Below are 25,990 nucleotides of genomic sequence, written 5' to 3'. Positions count from 1 at the left end.
TACAAGTACTATGCTTAAAATGGAATAATTAACAATTTTGTATTGATTACGAGGTTAAATGTAAATATTGTACTTCATTATATTGCACATAATTGCAGGCTTTGCACTGTAATATAATGATGGCAACTGCAGATTTAACATTGAATTACACGAAATGCATCACAGGGTTAGTTGCAAATCATAATGGAGGCCGTTGAGGCCTTGGGTGATACCTGGGTAATTACGAAGTATCATGGGGTACTACTGGCTTTCTACTGACCAGGATGCAAGAACTGGCTTTGTATTTAATTATAATGGGGAAGTTGCAGGCCCAGAGTTTTATACAGAGGTGTGATTGCTTGTTTTTCCAATTGGTGATTACATACCGGTGGGCCAGACTATACTAATGGAGAGAGTAAAACTGAGCCAAAATGGGGACAAACAGAAATGGCCAGTTCTGTTACAGACAGAAAGCACATGCGTTATGTAAAGTTAAAGAATTTGATAGAGTCTAGAAAGCCCGCAATGGCCCAGATGGATAAAGGTGTTGTTGCTCAAGCTTGCTTTGGGTTTTGTTATAACAGTGTTGGAGGTCACAGACAGAGTAGGAGTGCAGTTGCATGGGGAAATGCCGTAAGACAAGAAGTGTTTGGTCAGGACAGAACAATGGCCTAAAGAGTAACAAAGGGAACAATCTCTTTGAAGTGCTGAAAGGGGAGGGGTCTGCTGATGGAATATTGTTAGAGCTTGCAGAAATTGCAAAGACTGGCCAGAGTGGCACTTCCCCATGCAACTGCAGGAGATACAAACCCAGGAACTCAAATGGTCCTTCCAGGTGAAGCAGTGATTCACTTGCATTTCTTTCAATTTAATGTACTGCATTTAATGGTCACAGTCCTCCTCTGCAATTGGAGAAACTAAATGCAGGATGGGGTGAATGTTTTGCACAGCACCAGTAACTTAGTACTCAGGAGTTACCCAGAGCCACACTAATTCCTCATCCTACCCCCACTTTGACGTACCCATCTGTTACAACAAGGCCCAATGCAAGCCAGAGGAAAAAAAAACACCATCTTCTCTCTGGATGCATTGCTATCTTTGGGACTCAATATCAAATTCTTCATCTTTAGTTAACTCACTTTCTTTCTATCAGTTTCAGAACTGGCCATTTCTGCTGGTTACCATTTTAGCTTTTCTTTCTATTAGTATGGTCTAACTTGCTGGGATGTTCCACAGTCTTGCTATTAGCAACACAAAACAGATAAAATCATAATCCTATCTTAACTGCTACATTCACTCATTTGATCTCATCCTATGAGAGATATGCTCTTTGTTTTACCCATCCCTCCCCCACCTTTAAAGCAACATGCTTTCTCTTACCCAGTTCTAAGGGTCTCAGACCCAAAATAACCATTTCTCTCTCCACAGATGCTGCTTGAACTGCTAAGTGTTTTCAGCATTTTGATTTTATCCAAAACATCAGGACTGTTTTTTTTTAAAATATGGGCAGGAATACTGGCCAGAATAGTGGTCTAAAATACCTGCTAGGTCCTATTTTGTTTTCACATACATGTTTAAATAAAGCAAGCTGGATTTTTCCACTGAGTCAGCTGGTCACATGGCGTAAACAGCAACTTTTACGTTTATCATTAGATATCAAATTGTTCTTATCATCACACTGGAAGGTTTCAAGGCACAAATTATTTTTTTTTTTAAAGTTTTATTTACAGCGTGGTAACAGGCCCTTCTGGCCCAATGAGTCCGCGCCGTCCATTTTAAACCCAATTAACCTACCCGTATGTCTGCAACGTGGGAGGAAACCGGAGCACCCGGAGGAAACCCACGCAGACACGGGAGAACGTACAAACTCTTTACAGACAGCGATGGGAATCGAACCCCGATTGCTGGCGCCGTAATAGCATCGCGCTAACCGCTATGCTACCATGCCGCCCCACTATGAGACAAGAAACATTTCATTGACCCTAAAACTACACCAGCTGGATTCACATCATGGTGGTTATTCCACCACTGCAATTACACTCTAGAATTTCACGTGAGAAACCCATTAACAAATTTTGTGGTGGCTGTGGGTTTTCAGTGATACACTTTGAACCCCGGGATTCCCACAAATATATCGGACGACTGGCATTTCCTAATTATTCACTTTTCTCTATAAGTCTTTTTGGATGTCAGCTTGCTCGTGCACTTGTTTGAGTCAAAAGATTATGGTAAAAGGACTTCTACAAATAAACTAACCATTGCACATCCACTACAATGAAGTTGCCAAAATCATCAATCCTTGAATAGATCACCAAATTAAAATTCATTTGTTCTTGTGCCTCAGGTGGATGACAACAACTTTGTTATGTAACAAAGAACAGGAAATTGCCTTCCAGTGTTGAGCCAGCATCAGAATGTTCAGCCCCTCAAGGCTGTTTTACCGATCAATTAGATCTTAACTGATCCACACCTCACCCTGCATCCCTTTAAACAATTGATGTATTGGTATTGCATAGTACTAATTCTTTACATGAATACCACCAAACATTTAGCAATAAACAGCTTAGCCCAGTACACCATGTTTGGTTTATGCTTCGTTCCTCTCTCAACACCACAAACTCATCTTGCAATGGGCAGAGTGGCCACAGCACTTACCCAAGTAACCGTTACTGTACTACAAAGTAACTCAATATTTGCAAGGTTAGGAGGGACAAGGTGCTATGTAAATAATGTTTTGGAAGCCTCACCCAGGTTTTCAAAGCAGAACACTTGTCACGCATGACTTCTACTGAGACTTCAAAAGTATTGATGTCTAGGTTTGTCCTAATCAGAAGTCATTTTTCATCACACTTGATTGGATTTCTCAGTGAACAGCCTATTACCATACACCAGTGTTCAGGAAACAGTCCTAAATTAGAAGCACACTTTGTGATTGCATCAGCTTGCCTAGGAAAGGTCTTTTAGACTTAGCTCTGACAATTCTCAAATAAAAGGGACTGTAGGTGTTGGAGCCTAGAAAACAAAAAGAACATTGGAAGAACTCAGTGGGTCAAGCAGCATCCGTGGAGGCAAAAGGTGCAAGTCAACATTCAGGTCAAGCCCCTGCATCAGGACTGAGTGGGAACAGGAAAGATTGCCAGTATATAGCAGTATGTTGGGGGGGCGGGGGGGTGGGGTGTTGGTGGGTGATAGGAGGAGCCAGGTGGGGAGCTGATGATGGGCAGATGGAACCACGAGTAGGGAGGGGATGGAGAGATGAACAAAGGGAAAAGAAACCTAGGTGGACAGGTGAGTGTGTGGGGGAAGAGAGAACTGGGTATGTGGGTGACCTGAAATTGGAAAGTGTTCATAACATTTTCCTGTAAACTGCCCAAGTGGAATATGAGATGTGAAACCAAGCGCAGACTAGGTGATGGTTTTGCAGAGCACCTGCACTCTGTCTGCAATGTGCATCTCGAGCTTCTGACTGCACATCACTTTAACTCTCCTTCCCACTCCCACACCAACCTATCTGTCCTCGGCCTTCTCCGTACACAAACTGGAAGAACAGTGTCTCATATTCTGCTTGGGTAGCTTGCAGCTCAATGGTATGAATACTGAATTTCAGGTAACCCACACCCAGAGTGCTCTCCTCCCACACATTCATCTGTCCACCTAGGTTTCTTCTTTTGTTCATCCCTCCATCCCCCAAGCACCACCTGGTCTCATCTGCCCTTCATCCACTCCCCATATGATTCCACCCACCACCTACCAGCCTCTGTCCCACCCCCTTTCACACTGCTATATACTGGCAATCTTTCCTGTTCCCTCTGTCCTAATGCAGATTCTTGACCAGAAAAGTCAACTTACTCCTCTTACCTATGCAGATGCAGCTCGACCCACTGAGTCCTTCCAAGATTCTGCGTTTTCCTCCTGAAGTTTCCCAGTCTCAGCCTTCAGCAGCCAGATCGTTGAAGTCTCTCAGCAGAAATTGCATCTGATAATCCCAAACTAGAGCCCATTTGTGTAGAATGCAACACTGAGTTACTCAGTGAAGGAGGTTCTGCAGAATGCCAGTCTCACAAGAAGTAGTCTATCACCACACATGATCTTCAGGGTTAACAAATTGAAATTGATCCCTGTGCAATGAGCAAAATTTATATACATTCTTTCTGAAGGTAATGACAATGCAGACATTTACTTTGAATCCCCCAGTGAAAAGATAAGAGGTGAGCCATTTTTATACTGACTGCAGTCTTGATAAAACCGAATGGCTTACTAAGCAGTAAAGAGTCATCCATTTTACTGGAATCACACAAAGGCCTGTGAAAATAAGAACAGCACATCTTTTTCCCTAATGGCCTCTAATAAGCCAGTTGGAACCCCATACTTCACTGATACTGTTAAAATGACTTTTATTACTATCTAACATTCAAAAAAGCTGCATCATTACCAAGGTCACAGCAATGATGTGCATGTCAGAATGCAACATTTTCTAACAACAGTATAGGTGCATAGTGGGTTAACAGCTGCAGTTGAAAATACCCAAAAAGACTGAACATGTGGGAACTGACCAGATGATACTTACTCTTGCCCACAGTGTGCAAATGTTAACACATCAGCCTTCAGAAGTTTAGTTTTCTTTAGCTGACAGTCTCTCTTTGCCTCATGTTTTATGTCTGACCTTATTGTACAACTTCCAAGAATCAGGTAAATAACTAATGAAATGCATGGCACTCAGCACAGGTCTGGACTAAGAATTCAATGCATCTCCCAGATTTCTGGCATCATTCCTGGAAGATTTATCTACTATTCCTGGAATCTCCCAGACAACACAAGTGGGGGAGATGGCAATTATAGGTGCATTCTCTAAAACCAGAACATCCTATCTGCATTGTAGAGTCTAATACTGCATTTGCTACTCTGGGGCTTTATTAAGATTTACAAAAGTTCATCAGGACCTTCTATGGCTCAAGATGAAATCCAGAATTCTTGTGTAAATGGACAATGGATGTTCTTCAATTGTTCCTGCTGCTGAGTATTAGACTAATTTAGTTTGAAAGAACACAAAATTAAATTTATAACAGAACAGTCACTAGCCACAGGTACACATCTGCAAAATCCCTTCAATAAGACTGGCTGTTGAATATCTTTAAGCTTCACCACTTAAGTCAAAGCAGAACAAAGCTATCAACTACACAGGCAGCTTTCAGACACAGCTGTGGCAGGATGGCAATGGATCAGAATCACACCATCAACAGTTCCAGATACATTTGAAGCCATCCATGCAGACATGAACATTTCTATGCATCAGTCTGAAACTTGGGCAAGTCCCTTGCTAATATGCAGAATTATTTAAAGAGACATGGAGCTGAGATTCTAGAAGGACTAAAATAAATGAGCAAATGGAATTCAACGTCAGTAGTGGTAAGGGAATGGATTTTGATTTAAAAAGCAGAAATGAAAGCATTTCCCGCAACCATCACTCAGTACTGCATTGGCGTGGCAGCCTAGAGTTTTGAGCTCGAGTCTCTGGAGTTGGATTTGAACCCAGTCAAGAGTACCACCAGCTGAGCCGTAACTGCTAGTAAGCTCACAGATTAATTTTTTGTATAGTTAAGGCAAATAACATATTGCATGGCTCTGAAATTTTGAGCTGCAGTTTCATAGAACATTAAAGAGTAAAGGAATCGCAGATTACAAAGATTATTAAAAGTAGCAGCACAAATTAATACCATGAAAAAAAGGAAAACAAACCAAAAGCAAAAAGGCACTAGTGTTCCCATCTATTGAGGACTGAAAAGTAGAAAAGTGATGCTAATCTTGTGTGGAAGCTCTACTGGACCACACAGTCTCCATCATAAAAAGGTCACAAAAGACAGGGCAAAAAGGATTCACATTGATGTTACCACAACTGAAAAGTTAAACTTCTAGAAAGATCAAGCAGGAGAAACAAAACCTAACGGGGTGACCGCAGAAGTTTTTAAACTGTTGAAGTTCTGGTAAGATAGATGTCAGGAAAATGCTTTCAGGTGGCGAGACAAAAATTAGAACACATAATTATGTTAGTCATTAATAAATCCAATCAGAAATTCACACAAGACCACAAAAAAGGCTTCACTTATTATTATATCCTTTACAATCTCAGGAGATTCCAAATGCTTTACAGTCAATAAACTACAATTGAAATGAAGTTGTAACATAGGGACTGCAGCAGCCAATTTGAGAGCAGCTTCCTCTCATAAACAGCAATGTAATAATGATAAGATAAATTCTTTCAGTGATGTTGATTGATAGTTAAACAATGGTCAGGACACCAGGGATAACTCCCTTACTATTCTTCCACATACTATCATCTCACCTCACCCAAAAGACATTACCTACAATACTGGAGCAATTGCTCAAGACTTCAGTGGAGCATCAGCCTCGACTCTCGTACTCATCTCTGGAATAGGACTTGAACTCACAAAGTCCCTGACTGACAAAGGTGTCACCAATTGAAGCACAACTGTCCTATCAAGGGCAAGTTCATAAGCTGGGCTACCATATTGTTAAGAGGAACTTAGATGGGCCATATGAATGAAGGTTAGATGGTGGGAGAAGGCTTGTGGGTGGCATAATTGCAAGCATAAACCAGTTGGACTAGAACTAGTATAGCAGAAGAACTGGCACGTAATGTCCCTGCCGAAGATGATGCCAGATTAATCTAATCCCATCTGCTTGCACGTGGGATCTATCCTTCCATTCCCTGCATGTTCATGTGCCTGGCTAAATGCCCTTTAAATGTTGCTATCATTGCTGCTTCCACCACCAGCCCTGGCAGCATGTTCCACGCACCCACCACTGTGTAAAAAGAACTTGCTCCCGCACATCTCCTTTAAACTTTCCCCCTCTCACCTTAAAGCCATGCCCTCTAGTATTTGATATTTCTACCCCGGGAGAAAGACTGACTCTCTATGCCGCTCATAATTTTATAAACTTCTATCTGTTTGCCCCTCAGCCTCTTGACTCTCCAGAGAAAACAATCCAAGTTTGTCCAACCTCTCCTTATAGCTAATACTCTAATCCAGGCAACATCCTGGTGTACATCTTCTGCGCCCTCTCCAAAGCCTCCACATCCTTCCTGTAATGGGGTGACCAGAACTGTACACAATACACCAAATGCCACCTAATGAAAGTTTTATACAGCTATGTGGAATGATATTGTGCTGTAGACAATACAAATCAATGTGGTTGATGTAAAGCTGGTGAGTTTTCCTTCACTATCTGGTAGTAGCTTAGGAAGGATCCCCACCATATTTAGCAGACAAAACACAAAAAAAGTGAAAGGAAACAGAAGAAACAGCACCTTATGATTCATTACATAAGACTCATAAGGGATTTTCAAAATGTTCTCACAGAATGACTACTATTAAACATCATGTAGCATTTAAATAGAAAGCTCTTTGGGCCCAGTGTTTAATGGTAACTTAGCCACACAACTCCTCCCAATCTAGACTGGGTCATTCCACATCTCTCCTGACTTTGAGTGGGCGAATCCAGATCAGGATGCAGTACTTCCCTGACCTGGAATGGGTTAATTGTCTCAGCAATACAGAGCTCCACAGTTTAGGTTTACATCTCCCCCAATTTGAATCAAGCAGGGATCGGAGTAGCAGGAAGGGGTTCTACCCTCCTCCCAGGCTGCAGGAACCATCCCTTTGGATAATCCAGGAGAGCTGGCAATTCCAATCCTAGAGAAACCTATAACTTGCATGCGTTATATTTTCCTATTATTGTTGAATGTGGAAATCAAAGTTGATTGAATTTCATTTTTTTTTTGAGGAGGGAATGTGAAGAAGTTAATACCATAAAGAAGAAATCTTATTAGCAGGTTAGACTGTTCACTTGGATGGTCTTGTTAATGTAGACATCTTGTACTTCTGCTTGGCAGTTAATGTTGGGAAAGAATATGCTGAAAACCGGCTAGACTGCCAACATCAGATGGTCAGACTGTACTTCTAATGTTGTAGACAGGACCAGCCAGCAGGAAATTTGAGGGTTGTGGGATTTTAAAAAAAATTCACAGGAAACAGCTGGGAGCCTAGAACAGCCACATGTGGCTGGACAGGCAGGATCCACACATAACATCAGGCGATGGGAATCAGGAATGGTTTCAGCTGTTACAACAGCAACTCTAAGATGAGAGCTGAAGAGGTGTGAAGGAGAGAAGCAGCCAATACTTGCTCTCTGGAGCAGTTCTCAGGAGAACAATCTTTCATTTCTGACAGAAAGTACTGTGTCTATGCTTGAAGAGTAACTACTCTTCAAGCATGCACACAGACTGTGTCAGCTGGGTACTCAATTAGCTTCACAGCTGGGCCCAACCTTTACATTTATATTTCTCATGAATGATTTTTCTCCTCTACACTGTAGTCCATATTCCACTGTCACAGCTGAACTACCTAACCCTAGCTTGTGCAATCAAAACTGAAACATACCGGTGCACAAAACCTGCCAAGCCATTGGGAGCAGAGCCCAATCTAGTTCTGAAAGTTTCTACTCTGATGTGTTTCCCTGCAAAGTACATTACATTTCCCAAGCATTTAACAAGCTCATTTTTAAGAGCAGTCACTACTGTTTTGTATTAAAACATAGCAGCCCACTTAAGCACAAAGAGCCCAAAAACAGGAAATGAGATGAATGATCGGTTAGTCTCTTGTTAATGTTGGCTGAGGGAGGAATGATGTCTGAGCTTCTACAAGACTTCCAACTTTGAGCCTCTGTTATATCTGCCTCAACAGCACATGGACCTTACATTTAATGTCACCTCTAATGTGATGAAGAGCATGCATTACCCCTTCAGTCCATTGATGAAAAGGAAATCTCTGTTCAGGGAAAGTTTCCAGTACAAAGTGTTGAAAGCAGCTACTTTAACTGCCCTGCATTGTTAACTAAACAATACAGCAGGACCCAGATTCAAATCCCAGTCTCTGATGAGTAAACAACTAGAATACTACAATCGGCCACTTTGTCCCCAAGCTTGAGGGGAGGAGAAAATAGGCCAGAAACATCTGATCACTAGCGAGCAACTCGTGCTAGAAATGTTGTGTACGCAGAGGTCATTCAAGGACAGGATAAGGCCCTCTGGCCCATGGTCAAATTACTTGCTGCCACTTAACGCTTGGGTTCAAATGAACAATGGTCTATTGGCAAGTTACCAGAGAAAGGAGAAAAATAAACAGAATAAATGTAAATAACTACATTAAACTGAACAGCAATCATCTCCATGTTACTGATGCATACCTGTTCTGGAAGTTTTGGAACCAAGTAATTTGCACAGGTGATTGGGCTATTGAAATTCCAGAGTGAAGTCAGTCAGCTTCACTTCCATTCCTGGCTACGATCAAACTCTCCCAACTTGTGAAGCCTGAAACACAGGGAGAGAAATAATACACATCATAAGGATGAAGATAACACTGTTTCAGAAACTTTCCCCAGAGTTAAATCCAGGTATAACCAGATTTGCTCAGAATCGTAAGTAACAAATCTGACAATTTTCAATGTTACCACCAGTATCACTGTCCAGCGTAACAGAAGGCAAGTGAAAGTTGCATACTTTGCCCATCCATGTAGAAAAACACCCAGAACTGTAATTAGTTTAAAATCTTTTGCCTTTCCAACAGTGACTGAAGCGGGTCAAGAACTGTTTGTACTGTCAACAGAAGTAGCAAAAGCAGTTAACTGGAAAGTTAACCGTCTTCAGGAGTTTTGGACAGTCCATTTATGCCAGGAGCATAGACGAGTTTACTGGCAGTGATAAGCCAGAGTCAGCTGCCACAGAAAACCACCTATAAAAGAAAAACATTTTTTTTCTTTTCTTAAATTACACTCATTTCCAAACAAGTTGGCATTATCACTGGATCAACACTTCAATTAGATTTGACCTGGTGAAGCAGATGCCAAGCATGTTGTAGTAATTGTGAATACCATCTAGACAAACTTCAAAACAGGTTCTCTGTGCCTCCAGCTAGATTGCTACAGAACACAGATGATGGGATCGTGCAGGTGGGACTTCTAGGTCATATGAGGTAGTGTAAAGACCAACAAACAGGTGGTAACACTGTGCAAGTAATAGGAAAACACAAAGGTGGCAAGATTACACTGGACAACTTCCCAAAGCAGTGTAAAACATCCACAACTCAGTGGTAAAGCAATCCATATGGAGCAGCAGAATCCCAAGTTCAATCATCAACTTTAAGTTTTAAAACATCAGCCAACTTTGCCACAAAAATCTGTGTAGAAAATACTTCCCAATTTCTCTTCCAAAATACCCTGGCTATAATTTTAAGATTATTTGCTGGTTTTTGATGGTCCAACAAGAGGAAATAGGGTATTTAGAGAGAAAAAAATGATCAAATCCTTTAACCATTTTAAGCATCCTGCTTTTAAACTCTTTGCCACCAAGCGTCTTTGTAAGAGCTTACATTTATCAATTGTCAATAAGAATTCCAGATCCTCCCCAAAGAGCCTCTGCAAAAGCAACAGGAAAGCACAAGTCAGCAGCACAGAAATTTGTCACTGGTTACACATGCTAAACATGATTGTTGTACTTCCCAAAAACTTACATTGACAATTTAGCACATGCAAAAATGATTAATTAGTACCCCAAGTTTTAAATGTAGGGTTAATGGGGCACTTTATGCAGAGAAAAGTCAGAATTTTCTGCATTTCTTGCTTACCCCTATAGCACTCATTGTACTTGCTAATAATTTCATTATGTGAAAGGTATATTAGAAGGTTGGAATAATATTGTACATTGAAAATACAGCCATGAGCATGGTTTGAAGGTCCAATAAAATATGTGGTGAGCACATACAGACCTAATGGTAGGTACACAGGATAAGGTACATTTCAAGTTCTCCCTCAAAAGAGGCAGCTCAATCTGTTTGTGACTATATCCATTCTAAGGGAATGCACGAAATAAAAGTCTTCTGGATTCTTGAGCTTCTGCATTTCTTTCTGCCAGCAGCATTAAAGGAACTAGCACCAAGAAGTTAGAACAAATTCCACACAGGAAACTAGGAATTATGAGAGAATGAAAGACCAAAGCTGTTCAAAGTTCATCCTCTGCCATTCTAGAAATCATAAGATACAATACGAAAAAAGTTGTTGACTAATCACACTCTTTGTTAAATAGACCACAACAGATGCAGAGCCAACAAGTATATCTCCAGGTTCTTTTGGAAACATGGATCTGAAATCACCTGTCCCTCCCAAGAACACAACATGATTAGAAGCAGGAGGTGGCTGTTTGGCCCCTCAGCCATGCTCTTTTACCTCAGCACCACTTTTGTTTTTGCACTAACCCCACTATCACTAACCCAAGCATACTAGACATACTACAAGCCATAGTTATTTATATCCTGAACTTACTTAGAACATTACAGCACAGTACAAGCCCTTCAGCCCACAATGTTGTGCCGACATTTTATCCTGCTCTAAGATCTATTTAACCCTTCCCTCCCACATAGCCCTCCATTTCTCTACCATTCATGTGGCAATCTAAGAGTCTCTTACTGTAAATGTCCCTAACATATCTGCCTCCACCACCTGTCGGCAGTGCATTCTATGCACCCACCACTCTTGGTATAAAAAACCTACCTGACATCCCCCCTATGACTTCCCCCAATCACCTTAAAATTATGTCCCCTCGTGTTAACCATTTTTGCCCTGGGAAAAAGTCTCTGACCGTCCACTCGATCTATGCCTCTTATCATCTTGTACACCTCTATCAAGTCACCTCTCATCCTCCTTCTCTCCAAAGAGAAAAGCCCTAGCTCGCTCAACCTATCCTCATAAGACTTTCTCTCCAATTCAGGAAGAATCCTGGTAAACCTCCTCTGCACCCTCTCTAAAGCTTCCACATCCTTCCTATAATGAGGTGACCAGAACTGAACACAATATTCCAAGTGTGGTCTAACCAGAGTTTTATAGAGCTGCAACATTACCTTGCGGCTCTTGAACTCAATACATCCTGGTTATTTTCTGAGAACCCATCTAATTAGCATTTGAATTAATCAATCCTAACTGCTTTCACTTTCCCCCTAGGGAGTGTGTTCGACATATTTTTTTAATCATTTGTTCACTGAAATATTGTTTTTGCAGATTTCAGTGCAGGCTATGTTTTCTGGCTGCACTATTTTAGACAGACTCTGCATCACCAAACCCATTAGATTCTGAAATACAGCATTCATAATACCTTTCAGCCTCTTCAATGAAAAGGTATTCAATTTATGTAATACCCCTTCATAATCCAATCCCTCATTCTGGCTTCTTTCTTCTATAACCTTTCAATTGTTGTAATTTTCTTTCTGCCCTGCAGTGATCAAAGTGGCATGAAATAATCTAAGAGTAATCACACCAATGGTTCATAAACTCACATTCTCAGCTCAGTGCTGAACTCTCAGTACATCCCAGCATTTGATTTGCTTTACTACCAGTGAGCATCATCCTGATAGGTTCCATTTACCAGCCATTAACCAGAACCCCCGATCTCTCATATTCCGTATGTCTCACCACTTAATAATACCTGCCTTGATTTTTCCTTGTTCCTGAAATGTGAAGTAGGGAAAGACTGAGTAAGTGGACATCACATGACCTCTAATTGATTGGATTCTGCCTTTAATCTATTCCCAACCATCTGAACAAAGCATTCAATTTTGTTTTTCTCCCCCATTTTCATCTACATGATATGGCTCATTTTCTCATTATTTGTCACTTCTGAACTCATTCACTGCCCATTAAAGCCCTAGACCCAGGCCGCAGAAAGTCTATGAGCTAAACAATAGATGTAGACCGTTTACATATTCAGCTGCTTGTCTTCTATCACTCAGCTCTGTCTGATTATGAAGTGCCCTGAAGTTGACAGTCTATTCATCACGACTATCCAATCTTGAGCCTTCTCTTGAATATACACAAACATACCGTAGTGTCAAATCTGCAGCAGCACTCATTAGGAACTCAGTCAAGTTCTAATGTCTAGACATCAAGAATATATAACACAAGCCCACAAATGCACCATGTAAAAAGAATAACTGTACCACAGCAATTAAAGATACAGTACAAATAGAATTAATAATTTTCAGGATCATTCATTTTCAGAAAAATATAAATTACTATTAAAAACCAGCAGTGTTTTAGTGCAGTATTTTCCCCAAGATTCATTTCATTACACATGGTGTACACTATTAGCTTGGTGGGATTATTGGTCTAATATGGGAGCTCCCATTAAAATGGTCTGAATAGCTCAGCTCTCCATATTTTAAATCAAAGAAAGAGGCATCAGTGAAGATGCAAACAAATTTCAGCAGAAAATGCAGTATTTTGTCAGGTCAGGCAGCATTTGTGGACACAGTTGGTGATCTAATGTTTCAGACCAATGACCTCTCACAAGAAGTGAAAAAACAAGTGTGTTTAGGTTGCGGGGAGGGGGGGGGGGTGGATGGACAGAACAAAGGAGCAGCTGTGTTAGGGCACAGACCAAAATTATCCAGGTGACTCAAATGTTGTTGGTGCCGTCTAGGAGAGGGATGAACGCTTGTTAATACCAGCTAATTGGTCTGGAGAAGGTGTAAACAGAGGAGGATGAATGAGGGAGGAGAGAGGGGGAAAAGACAATGCTGGAACTCCGAGATGCAGAACATGGCCGCTGCAAGAAATCAGAGCTAAAAATTGTTGGAAATACTCAGATTAAGTAGCATCTGTGGAGTGAGAGAAAAACTGAGCTAATGTTATAGCAGGATGACCTTGCATCAGAACTGGCCACTCTGATGGAAAGATGTCAGATGCTACCTGAATCGGTGATTTTCGACATTGGTTTTTAACGTCAGATTTTCAGTTCCATTGTTTTGTTCCCCATCTCTACTGTCCTCATTAACAGGAACACAAGAATCTGGAGCAGGCCTTAGAGCCTGTTCTGCCATCCTTCATGATCACGACTGATCTTCTATTTCAGCACCATTTGTCTGCATTATCCTCACATCCTAGGATTTCCTTAATATCCAGAAATCTATCAATCGCCATTTTGAATTAACTCAAAGTAACAGCCCTCAGGGGTAGAAATGCCAAACATTCACTGCCCTCAGAAGTTTCTCCTCTTCAGTCTTGGGTTCTGTAACATCTGGTTCGAGACCCCTTTGTAAGAGGAAAAAACCGTTCATCAGTCCACCCTGACTAGAACTGCAAGAATTTTGTAAGTTTAAATGAGATTACCCTGCTAAACTCTAGAGAATACAAGCCAATTCTACTCAACCTCTTTTCGTACAGCAAAACCTCCATCTCAGAAGCCAGTATCATGAATCTTGACTGAACTCTCTCCATGGCAAGTATGTCAAATATGGAGACCAAAACTGTGCACAATACTATTACCTTGATTTCTCTCTCCACAGATGCTGCCTGGCCTGCTGAGTATTTCTAGCATTTTCTGTTTGGTTTTTAAACTTCAGCTTTTCAGCAGCTGTAGTTTCTCACTTTTCAAAATAAATCTACGTCGACATCAGAACAAAGAGATCCTACCTATCGGAGAAAATTGAACAGACCCTGCTTCATAGAAAACTGGCTGAGAGCTGGACTAAGATCTAACGATGATCAAAGGATTTAACTAAACAAAGAATGACAAAGACATTTCTGCACAGAACAATGGAGCACAAGTATAAGACAGTCACTAATAAATCCAATATGATTTCAGCAGAAACATCCACATTGTTGGAACAAGGCACAGTTAGAGCATGTATGTATTTAAGGGGAAGCCATAAAAACAGAAGAGGAAAAAGTAATGATTAGCTTGGGAGAAAGGAAGCAGTTGCATGAAGCACAGCCATTAGCATGAGCCCAAAGGGCTAAATGGCTGACTTATGCCCCGTAAATCAAATTCCATCCAAAAGGAAGAACGTGTATACAAGCATGTCAGTTTCCAATCTCACTGGTCAAGAACTAGCAAGCACTTTAACCTGGAACAATTACATCTCCAGTGCCTTACAGTGCACTGGTAGTTTCCTGACACAGTCACCTGCCTCCTTACAGCTGGTATGTGACCCCACCCTTTCCCCGTCCACTCCCCAGGAGGCCAAGGAGGGGAGTATTATTCTATTTGAAATCTGTTCCCCACTCTCATTTGTTTTGTGTTCCATCCACATAAATGTATCGTCTCCTACTTATTTAGGATATACACGTCTCTTGCATAGAGTCCCATCCTCCCCGTTATTGATGTTATTTTCCATCTGTAATTTACACCAGGTATTCGGTATACTTGCCTCTCCAGCTTACAATTACTCACTTTCTCCTCTCATCCTGGATATAGATTTTACTTCCTCTGCCTCCTATCTCGTACGTGCTGATCTGCGGGTGTGCGCATGGCCTTTCTCCCCTTTGCTCAAGATCGTTCCCCAAAATAACTGGCCATTTTCAACGCCAGTGCAATGGTTGAAACAACGAATGCTACGTCACTTTGGTAAATCAATGAGGCTGGCTTCCTGGGGGCCTGGCTGCTCGGATCTCCCACTGATCAGAGAAGCAGAGTGCCTCCCTGATCTACAGTAGGTGGCAGTAAAGGGAAGTCCCTGTTCTCCGCTGTAAATCCCACCTCCTTTGCAGAATTGAAGGGGGGGGGGGGGGGGGGGAGAAAGCGAGAAATCAGCAAGGTAAACATTTTAAGCCCCGAGCCAGCTGCCACGATCGCCTCAAATCCCCCCAACCCAAATTTACTGCCAAAAATCAGAGATGGGAGAAGGTATGGGGAACTCGATTTCCAAAACAAGTTTACAGCAGCACAAAATAAGATCAGCGTTAAGCGGGATATTAATCAAATTTGTTTTTTAAAAAAATCACAAAAGAAACTGCAGATGCTGGAAATGTGAAACAAAAACAGAAAACGCCGGATACGTTCAGCAGGGCAGGCAGCATCTGTGGAGGGAGAAACAGTCAACGTTTCAGGTCAAAGACCCTTCGTCAGAACTGTGAAAGGGGGTGGGGGAGACAATTAAACCATTTCTGCTGCTGAACGTCGAGGTTCTTTTGTTTTGATTGTTCAGACTTTTTTGCAACTACAGGCTATGGCGTTGCATTAGAATTCCACCAATATAGTGAGGATGGATTGAATAACTTGAAAGAGAAAGCATTTAAGAATAAAGTCTGAGAATTGGGTTATGAACGTGCAGGATCTTGGGAAGAGGTTGCACGTTTTGCGGGGCGTGTGCTGGTTCTGGGAGCAGTGCCAGGGGCGGTAGGGTTCCCCTGATTTGTTGCCGGGGCTGACTCCGGCTGGCTGGGGTGTCAGGAGAGCGCCGCAATGGGAAGCCCTCCAGGGATAGGTTCTTCTTTTGTTGCAATGCATGGGCACGGTGGAGCCGGGGCCAAGGATGCCGACCAGGGCTGATGCAGGTATAATCTGCTGCCTATCACCGAGCTAGCATTCCCCCCCCCCACCCCCACAACCACCCTCCCCCTACCACCACCCTACCCCCCCTCCCCTCCCCTCCCCTCACTTCGCAGGGGTCAGAAAGGAAGCACACAGCCCCTGCTGCGGCTGGGACACACACGGCACCAGCGAGCTGTAGTGAATGTCAAACCTTGTAAAGTGGCGAGTGCTTGGGGCGCTCCCTCAGCCTCAGACAAGGGCAGCAGCAGCAGCAGGAGGAGGAGGAGGCCGGCCTCTTCCCTGGTACACATTCCCTCGATCATGTAGCCATGTCACAGCAGCAATCTGACCCGAAACCCCGCCCAGGCAACCGGCAGCGACGGAGAGGAGAGAGGCGGCGCTCAGGTGGCGGAGCAGCGGCCACTTAAACCCAGCGGAACGGCTGGAAGGGTTGGAGGACCGAGATAGCCTCCGATATCCCAGCGTGCAATGGGGCGTGCTGACATCATGCGTCGGCGCGCATCAAGACACGCTGGAACTGGTAGGTTATTCACCGTGATTTCCGAGCTCGGAGGACCTGGGGAGGCGCCGGCATCCCGGCGGCCACCGTGATTTCCGGGCTCGGAGGACCTGGGGAGGAGCCGGCATCCCGGCGGCCACCGTGATTTCCGGGCTCGGAGGACCTGGGGAGGCGCCGGTATCCCGGCGGCCACCGTGATTTCCGAGCTCGGAGGACCTGGGGAGGCGCCGGTATCCCGGCGGCCACCGTGACCTCGGAGACTGGAGGACTGGCGGAGACTAATGTCAGAACTCATTAAGAGATCTTTATCTGGGAACATTGGTAACTTGAACGGTGCTGAGGTGGCCTGGTGTGCCGGGGTAACCACATTGCTGCCCAAGTGGTTTCTCTCTCTAAATTGGCTTTTGGATAATTAATTCAAGATAATTTTCAGGCTCCTGCAGTGTCTGCCTACTAGACGTCAACATCCACATGTTGTCTTCATTACAATGGGGTGGCCCATGGTGTCTGACAGCAATGTTAGCAAACATAATCAGTCTGAGAGAGAGAGAAACTGCGAGACCATGGAGAAAGAGGAAGGGGGACTGAGTTTGTACCTGCAGAGTGCAAACAAGCAGAATTCCCCATTTCTCTGCTTGTAGTAATAATTGCAATTTGACTATGAGCAATTTAAGGAAACAGAGCAGGTAACCAAAAATTTGGTTAAAGACATAGGTTTTAAGGAACATCTTAAAGAAGTTGGAGAGATTAGGGAAAGAATTCCAAAGCTTAGGTCTGAGACAGTTGAAAACATAACTGCCAGTTAATTTTGGGAATACATAAGATTGCAGTTAGCTGAGTGCACTTCAGGTTGGAGGGCTGGTGGAGATAGAGTAAGGGATTAGAAATCAAAGATCAAAGTTTTAAAATCCTGTTGCCACTTAAGTGGGAGTAGATTGTTGGACAGGACATTGTACATTAGAAAATGGGTAGCAAAGTTTGGGATGTAAGTTTATGGAAGGTGGGAGAAATGAAAGTTGGCCAAGAGTGTTCTTCAGTTTCACATAGTTTGCAAGGGGAGGGATGGGCTTGGTTAGAGGATGGATTTGTGGCAGGAATGAATGTCTATGGCTTCAGTTTTCACTGTTTCATCAGAGAAAAAAATGCTAGTCATCAAGTGCTGTATGTCCATCATCAATATGACATTGTAGACAAAGGTGATGGGTTGTCCTCATTTCCACCTGGCTGCTGCCATGCTTTTGGATGATGTTGTTGAAGCGCAACACAGAGTTGAGGTAAGGGGGTTGACAAGTATCACCTTAGGGGACAGCAGCAGTGATGGTGCAGGAGGGGTGGGAAGTCCTTGCAATTCATTCTCTGGCCATGGCAGGATAGTGAAATCAGGCAAATGCAGTTCCATCCAACTGGACAACAGTGAAAAAGGTTTGGAGGAGGATGGTTTGGTTAGCTATGTCAAAGCCTGCTGGCAGCTCAAGATAGATGAGGAGAATAGTTTATCTCTGTCAGTTACAAAGAGTATTGATTGATGAGTTTTTTTGGTACTTCGGCAAGGCTATAGATCAAATTGGAGGTTCACACATGCTCTGGGAAACGTGTGTGGATTTGGAAGCGTGGCGACACTTGCGGGCTGCCCCCAGAACACTGTACGCAAAGATGCATTTCACTGTGTGTTTCGATGTACATCTTAAAGGACTTAAATAAATCTTATCAAGGACTTTGGAGGTGGAACTGTGGTTTACAAAACTGAAAGGTTTAAATGTTGGATTTTTGAGGGGTTGGGGTGATGATGACAGATTTTAAGGAAAGGGTGACAGTACTTGTGTAGTGGAGTGGGATTAGTGGAGCTGGGTGCTTGATGGTCATCATGGACTCAGACTGAAGGATCTGTTTCTGTGCCATGTGACTCTACATGAGAGGGGAGAGCTACTAATTAGACAGGAAGGGATGTTGGATGGTCAGCAATTTAATGGGAATAGGTTTTAGAGAGCAGAATTGGGCTTTATGGAAAAGGTGACCCTGGGAAGAACTTGAGGGAGATAGGAAAAAAACTAAAAATTCTAGATCGGGGATATGGTAAGAAACCTAGAGGAAGTTTAGCAAATGGTTTAGAAAAGGTTGGAAAGCTAATCAGATAATCTCATGAATTTCTGTATAAATTAAGAATATTTTGTTCAAGGTAACAGTCTAGGGAAAAAGAAAGGAAGCAGGGGACCAGGGTGAGGAGTTTGGGCAGATGAATGCAGGGCCTGATAGTGCTTTAAGTGGTCCAGACAGATCTGACAGTGCATGGCTGAATCAATTGTCCATCCATTCTCTTCACATCTGCAACCTTTGGAGTTAAGGTAGTGGAGACAAAGGCTATGCCAAAGGGACTGATGTCAGGTAGGGGTAAGAAGAGGAAGTGGTTTTATTGGAGACTAGTCCATTAAAGCTGGAGGTGAGGGTGAAGTTGTGGTTTAGGAGGTTTGTAGCGGAACCAATGATGTGAATCAAGGCTGTTTTTTCAAAGTGTAGTAGTGCAATGGTGAAGGATTTTTATCGGAGAGGGTGATAGAAGGAAGTCAGGTTGGGAAGAAGTATGAGAGTGAAGTGAAATACAAGGAAGTGGTCAGAAACAGTCTTTTCTGGGAGAAAAGGGTGTGTGAAATTGAAAGATCAAGGGTTTCATTGTGAATACAGACTGGCGAGTTTGGAGGGTGAGATTGGAGGGGTTTGAGTTGGAGAGTGTGATGTAGGATATGGTGCAAAAACAGGCTGGCTAGCCCAGTGTTCATTCTCCACTCAATCTGCCTTCTGTCTTTTCTAGTCTAAATCTAACAGCCTTGTATTTTTTCTCCCACACATGCTTGTCCAACCTCCTCTTAAGCACATCTATGCTATTCAACCACTCCAAGGGAGCAGGCTCCACATTCTTACTACCAGTTGGGTAATAAAATTTGTTCTGAATTCCCAATTGGATTTCTTGCCAACTGTCTTACACTGTTGGCTTTTGGTTATTCTCTTCTTCATTAGTGTCAGCATTGTCTCTTTATCAACTCTAGCAAAGCTCTTCATTATTTTAAAGATTTCTCTTGAAGTTACCCATCGGGCACCTTTACTCACAAGTTTGCAGATGATACCACCGTAGTAGGCTGTATCTCAACTAATGATGAGTCAGAGTACAGCAAGGAAATAGAGAGCTTAGCGACATGGTGTCATGACAACAACCTTTCCCTCAATGTCAGTACAACCAAAGAGCTGATCGATGACTTCAGGAAAGGGGGTGGTGTACATGCACCTGTCTACATCAATGGTGCTGAGGTCGAGAAGGTTGAGAGCTTCAAGTTCCTAGGAGTGAACATCACCAACAGCCTGTCCTGGTCTAGCCACATAGATGCCACGGCCAAGAATGCTCACCAGCACCTCTACTTCCTCAGGAGGCTAAAGAAATTTGCTTTGTCCCCTTCAACACTCACCAACTTTTATCGATGCATCATAGAAAGCATCCTAACTGGATGCATCACGGCTTGGTATGGCAACTGCTCTGCCCAGGACCGCAAGAAGCTGCAGAGAGTTGTGGACACAGCCCAGCACGTCACAGAAACCAGTCTCCCCTCCATGGACTCTCTATACCTCTCGCCGCCTTGGCAAAGCAGCCAGCATAACCAAAGACCCCACCCACCCGGGTCATTCTCTTTTCTCCCCTCTCCCATCAGGCAGAAGATACAGGAGCCTGAGGGCACATACCACCAGACTCAAGGTCAGCTTCTATCCCACAGTGATAAGACTATTGAACACTTCCCTTATACGATGAGATGGACTCTTGACCTCACAATCTACCTTGTTTGACCTTGCACCTTATTGTCTACCTGCAACGCACTTCCCCGTAGCTGTGACACTTTAATCTGTATTCTGTTATTGTTTTTACCCTGTACTACCTCAACGCACTGTGTAATGAATTGATCTGTATGAACGGTATACAAGACAAGTTTTTCACTGTACATTGGTACGTGACAATAATATACCAATACCATTTCTGGCATCATTAACAGACTTGCACTTTCCAAGTAACAAGTAACCTTACTACCAAAGTGTTCTAACTTGCATTTATCCACATTAAACTACATCTGCCAGTTACTTGCCCATTCTTGCAAGTGTGTTGATATCATCAGCGAATTTAGACATCATGTTTGTTTCCAGAGTCTAAATTATTAAAGTATTAATACTGTAAACCTTTTACTGACTCTTGTTCCTGGTTTAGTGAGGAGTTTTGGCAGATGAATGCAAGGCCTGAGTGCTTTGAGTGGTCCAGGCAGATCTCAAAATGAATGGAGTGTGGTTATCCTTTGCCCCAACTTTCTTCTCTCTCTCTCCAGAGGGCAGCTTGCAATCCATTTTGCTACTTGTCCCCTGACTCCACTTCTTCTGACTTTATTTGTTACTTTCTTATGGGATACCTGATAAATTTGATAAATTGTGTCTATTGTATTATCATCTATACTACCAGCTACCTCTTTAAAAATGTAATAAGATTGGTCAAGCAGGAATTTCCTTTTATTGACTGTTCATATCACTACCATTTGTTGAAATCTCTCCTTTGGTAGGAATTCCATTATTTTTCATACCACTGATAATAAGCTGACGCATCTATAATTCCCTGGTTATAATCTATCTCCCTTCTTAAATGTAGTTTTTACATTGTTTATCCACTCATCCTCTGGACTACACCCTTCTAATAAACTAAGTAGGTGAAGTGAGGCGCCTTCTATCTCTTCCCCAGAACCTTTTTTAAAAATGAATGTAATCCGTTAGAACTTAGATACATGAATTTAATGCATCAGAACCAGTGGTTTCATCTCCTTTGATTTGTTTATGTAATTTATTCCCTTCTATTTTAAATGCATTTATCAGATTACTCACCTCATCCAATATCATGTCCACCTATTCCATCTCTGGTAAATACCAATTTAATGTTTCTGTCATCTCCCTATCATTTCCTGTGATAATATCCTGCCTCCTCTATTGGTTGTTTCCACACCAATAACTTATTTTTCTATTCATATGTCTGTAAAATATTTTTAATGTTCCTTGATAATTTAATTACACAATTCCTAATTAGTCTTTGACATGTTTGAATTGTTTCATGTTCTTATTGTGTATTCCTCTACCGTGTAAATAATGTACGTCTCTCTCAGTCTCAATTTTTCCCTTATGTCCTTATTCATCCATGAGTAGCTAGTTTGTTCATTCCCTTTTGCGGAATATATATTTCCTGCATTAAAAAGCCCCGTTTTAAATGTTTCCCATTATTATTCTACATTTTTTGCCAATATTGTTCATTTTATCTGCCCAAATGCCATGCTCAGACACTCAAAATCTCTCCAATCTGTTAATGTGTTTTTTTTTGTCATACTTAGGCCTTAATTATCATAAGGCATATTATGGTCACTATTGCCCAATTGTTCCCTTACTTATCTGCTCCTCATTACTAGATCCAACAATGAATCATCCTTTATTTGGATTTTACATATTGGGCTAGAAAGGAGTGTTGTATACATTATAGGATGACATTCCCTTCTCTGCTGATCTCTCCTGTCCAATTAACATCAGGGTAATTGAAATCCCCCATGACATTGTTTTTTCTCTACTCATTTCCCTAGTTTGTCTGCATGTATTTTCCTCCACCTCCCTCCCACTATTAGTATGATCAATCCTTAGCTCCATTTTGCTTTCTATTGCCTTTATGTTATACGGATTGCAATCCCACTTCCCCTTTTATTCCTCTCCATCTGTTCTAAATATGTTATACATTGCAAAGTTTAATTCCCAGTCTGATATCTTCTCTCTAAGTAATTCCTACTAGACCCGGTTATTTCCAATCCTCTATTTTATTATGGACAGTATTCACTTCTCTACTGAGACTTCCAGTCATTTTTAAAAGGATTTCCTCTATAGTTAACCATCTCAGATTCCTGCTCTATAACCTTTGCTGTCAATGTCCTCACATTATACCTGTGCTCCCTATTTTTTTGTTCATATTTAAGCTGCTTGCCTTTCTTGCAGATTCTTTCCTTCCCTTACAAATGTAGTCTTTACTATCTCCAATTTTTATAGATGTACCATAGAAAGCACCCTATCCAGATGCATCACGGCTTGGTACGGCAACTGCTCTGCCCAAGACCACAAGAAACTGCAGAGAGTTGTGGACACAGCTCAATCCATCATGAAAACCAGCCTCTCCGCCACGGACTCTGTCTTGGAAAAGCAGCCAGCATAATCAAGGACCCCTCCCACCTCAGACATTCTCTCTTCTTGCCCCTTCCATCGGGCAAAAGATACAAAAGCTTGAAAACGCACACTACCAGGTCAAGGACAGTTTCTGTCTGCTGTTATCCATTGAATGGACCTCTTGTACATTAAATATGAACTCTTGACCTCACACTCTACCTTACCATGGCCCTTGCACCTTCTTGTCTACCTGCACTGCACTTTCTCTGTAACTGTAACACTATATTCTGTATTCCGTTATTGCTTTTCCCTCATACTACCTCGATGTACTTATGTTTTGAAATGATCTGTATGGATGGCATGCAAAATGAAGTTTTTCACTGCATCTCAGTTTATGTGACAATAATATTCCAATTCCAATCTCCCCACTTACCCTTTTTGCAAGGGCACAGCTTCCATTCCCAGTTCCAGTGTAAACTGTCCCACCACTATGTTTTTTTTCAGGATTTTAAATTAAGACAGTGCCTCCTATCATTGAGATTCAGAACTATAGTCTGAAGGAGGAAAGCAGTAAAGCTAAGAAAAAAATTAGTGTTAGCCATGGAGAATGAAGATTTTAACTGAGACCAGGTGTGGACCAAAATGCTGATAAGAGGTGAAGGTGTCAGAGGAGTGGGGATTCAAATCAAAGTCTGGCTCATGTTAGCATCACAAGAATGGTCTGGGCAGGGCAAGTGATCGTAAGTGTGTTTGATAACACTCCTTATAGGCCCATGTTTTTCTCCCAGTGCTCTGGCCACTTAGAATGAAGTCTTATAGACCATTTTCAGTCCTAGTCAGTACTGTTACCCAAGCCTCGGGAACCTGTGTGGTTCAAAGGTGAAACCAGCGATGGTACTGGCTAGACACTGTCTGGTGACTTTTTAAAAAAAATATGCACATTGTAGTTGTTGGTGAGTAGCTATAGGAAGGAAGCCAAGTTCAGAAGCAAAGAGCAGCCTTATCAGTGGGATGGGATAGTGCAGCATGAGAGCAGCATAAAGGACAGGAAGAACTAAAATGAGCAAAAGCTAAAAAAAAATCAAAGATGTAATTGTTTCCGGGACAGACTGGACCTCATCACTGAATCACATTTTATTTTAAACATCTCCTCACAAGACACGTACCTAAGTACTCTCTGGCAATTGTCTCAATCAAAAATGTGTCTATATTAGAGAGAGTCTAAAACTTACCGAGAGCTCACCAGCTACTCCCTCTGATATTTTCAACAGCCCTTTGCTGTTTCCCTCAGACTTTTCACTGTTGTTTGTTTTTAGTTGAGTTTTCAAAGTTCAGTCTAAGATTCCTAGAAGCTCATGAGAAATGTCTGGGAGTCCATGAGATTATCCCACAAGGGTGGAATTTATTGCTGTTGGTGTAGCATGGGCAAAGTAGTAGAAGCTCAATTAGAAGAGGCAGCTGGTAGAGGAACTACCACATGCTTGCCTTCACCTGCTCTGAAAAAGCATCCAGGCTCCAGCACAATAAGAAGTTTTTTGGGAAATCAGATCAGCAGCAGTCAGATATGGCAGCCATCTCTAAAGTAGCTCAGCCATTCAAATCCATGGCAGTCAGGGAAGGGTGATAAATGTTGGCCTTGTCAGTGGTGGCCACATGAATGAATTAAAAAGGTCCTCAGCTCAGCAAGAGATAGAGTTACAATGTCCTCTCAATGATCACAATCTGAGGGGAGATGACGATAACTATCTGAGGAGGGATCTCATTGAAACCTACCGAATACTGAAAGGCCTGGATAGAGTGGACATGGAGTGGATGTTTCCATTAGTAGGAGAATCTAGGATCTGAGGGCAGAGCCTCAGAATAAAGGGATGTCCCTTTAGAACTGCGAATAAGGAGGAATTTCTTCACCCAGAGGGTGGTGAATCTGTGCAATTCATTGCCACAGAAGGCTATGGAGGTCAAGTCATTGGGTGTATTTAAGGCAGAGATTGATAGGTTCTTAATTGGTAAGGGGTTGAGGGTTACGGGGAAAAAGTGGGGGAATAGGGTTAAAGAAGAAGTCAGCCATGATTGAATGGTGGAGCAGACTTGATGGATCAAATGGCCTAATTCTGCCCCTATATCTTATGGTCTTATGACATGAGCCTTGATCTTCATGTAATTGAAAATGATGGTAATGGCTCCGAATATCAGATCAAAAATAGTGGGATTAAAAACAAGTCACTGAGCCTCACTTAAAGCATGGTGAGAATCAGAGCAAGAATCTAAAAGGATCAAGTATAATTAAAGAAATAATGTTTTGTTAAGGAGTGTGTGTACTGGGCAGTCACAGCTCTTGGCACAGCCTCCAGTGGTGGGGTGAAAAGAAAATGTAAAGTCAGAATTGGATGATTGCAAAGATCTTGGAGGGTTGTAGGATATTACAGAGTTGAATAGAGTCAACCATTTGGCCCAGAGTCTGCACAGACACTCTGGAAATGTAATTTAATCACTTCCATTTCCAAGTTCTTTTGTAAATCCCTGCAATCTATTCTCCTTAAAGTAACTATTGGATCTGCTTTCATTACATATTCAGGCAGCGATTTCTGGATATGACAACTCACAGGGTGACAAGGTTTCTCTTCACATAAGCCCCAACTCTTAAAATCATCCAGTTTAAATCTGCTTCTCCATGCAGATTTTCTTTGTTCACTTTACTGAGGCCCTTCATGATTATGAATATACCTTTGAAATCACTTCTCAACCTACTTTCTTGAATAGCTATTCCAATCTGCTGGAATCTTTCCAAAGTAGAAGTGTTTTTGTATTTCTTTTTAATCAATATTTTAGTCTTGCTTTATGGGTTTCTAAAATGCTCCCAATCCTTACTATTCATTACAATTCTACACTTTCAGCCTAATACTATCAGT

General features: G+C 42.2%; 1 protein-coding gene across 5 annotated transcripts in view; it reads right to left on the bottom strand.

Annotated features, from left to right (window-relative positions):
- LOC127571766 (AMMECR1-like protein) overlaps positions 1-17,018 on the bottom strand; it is a 65,012-nt gene extending 47,994 nt beyond the window's left edge. Inside the window, exons 1-3 of one of the 5 annotated variants that reach the window (XM_052018459.1) lie at positions 16,566-17,018; positions 10,425-10,470; positions 9,244-9,367 (exon numbers count right to left, since the gene is read on the bottom strand). The gene's annotated coding sequence lies outside the window, so the exon portion shown is untranslated. Of the gene's footprint in view, positions 1-9,243; positions 9,368-10,424; positions 10,471-15,274; positions 15,419-16,565 lie in introns of those variants that run through there. The other 4 variants (XM_052018456.1, XM_052018457.1, XM_052018455.1 and 1 more) reach the window with 4 other exon arrangements.
- Positions 17,019-25,990: the final 8,972 nt, after the last annotated feature.

Source organism: Pristis pectinata, chromosome 6, assembly GCF_009764475.1.
Source record: "Pristis pectinata isolate sPriPec2 chromosome 6, sPriPec2.1.pri, whole genome shotgun sequence".
NCBI lineage: Eukaryota > Metazoa > Chordata > Chondrichthyes > Rhinopristiformes > Pristidae > Pristis > Pristis pectinata.
This window is presented reverse-complemented; position numbering and strand designations above follow the sequence as displayed.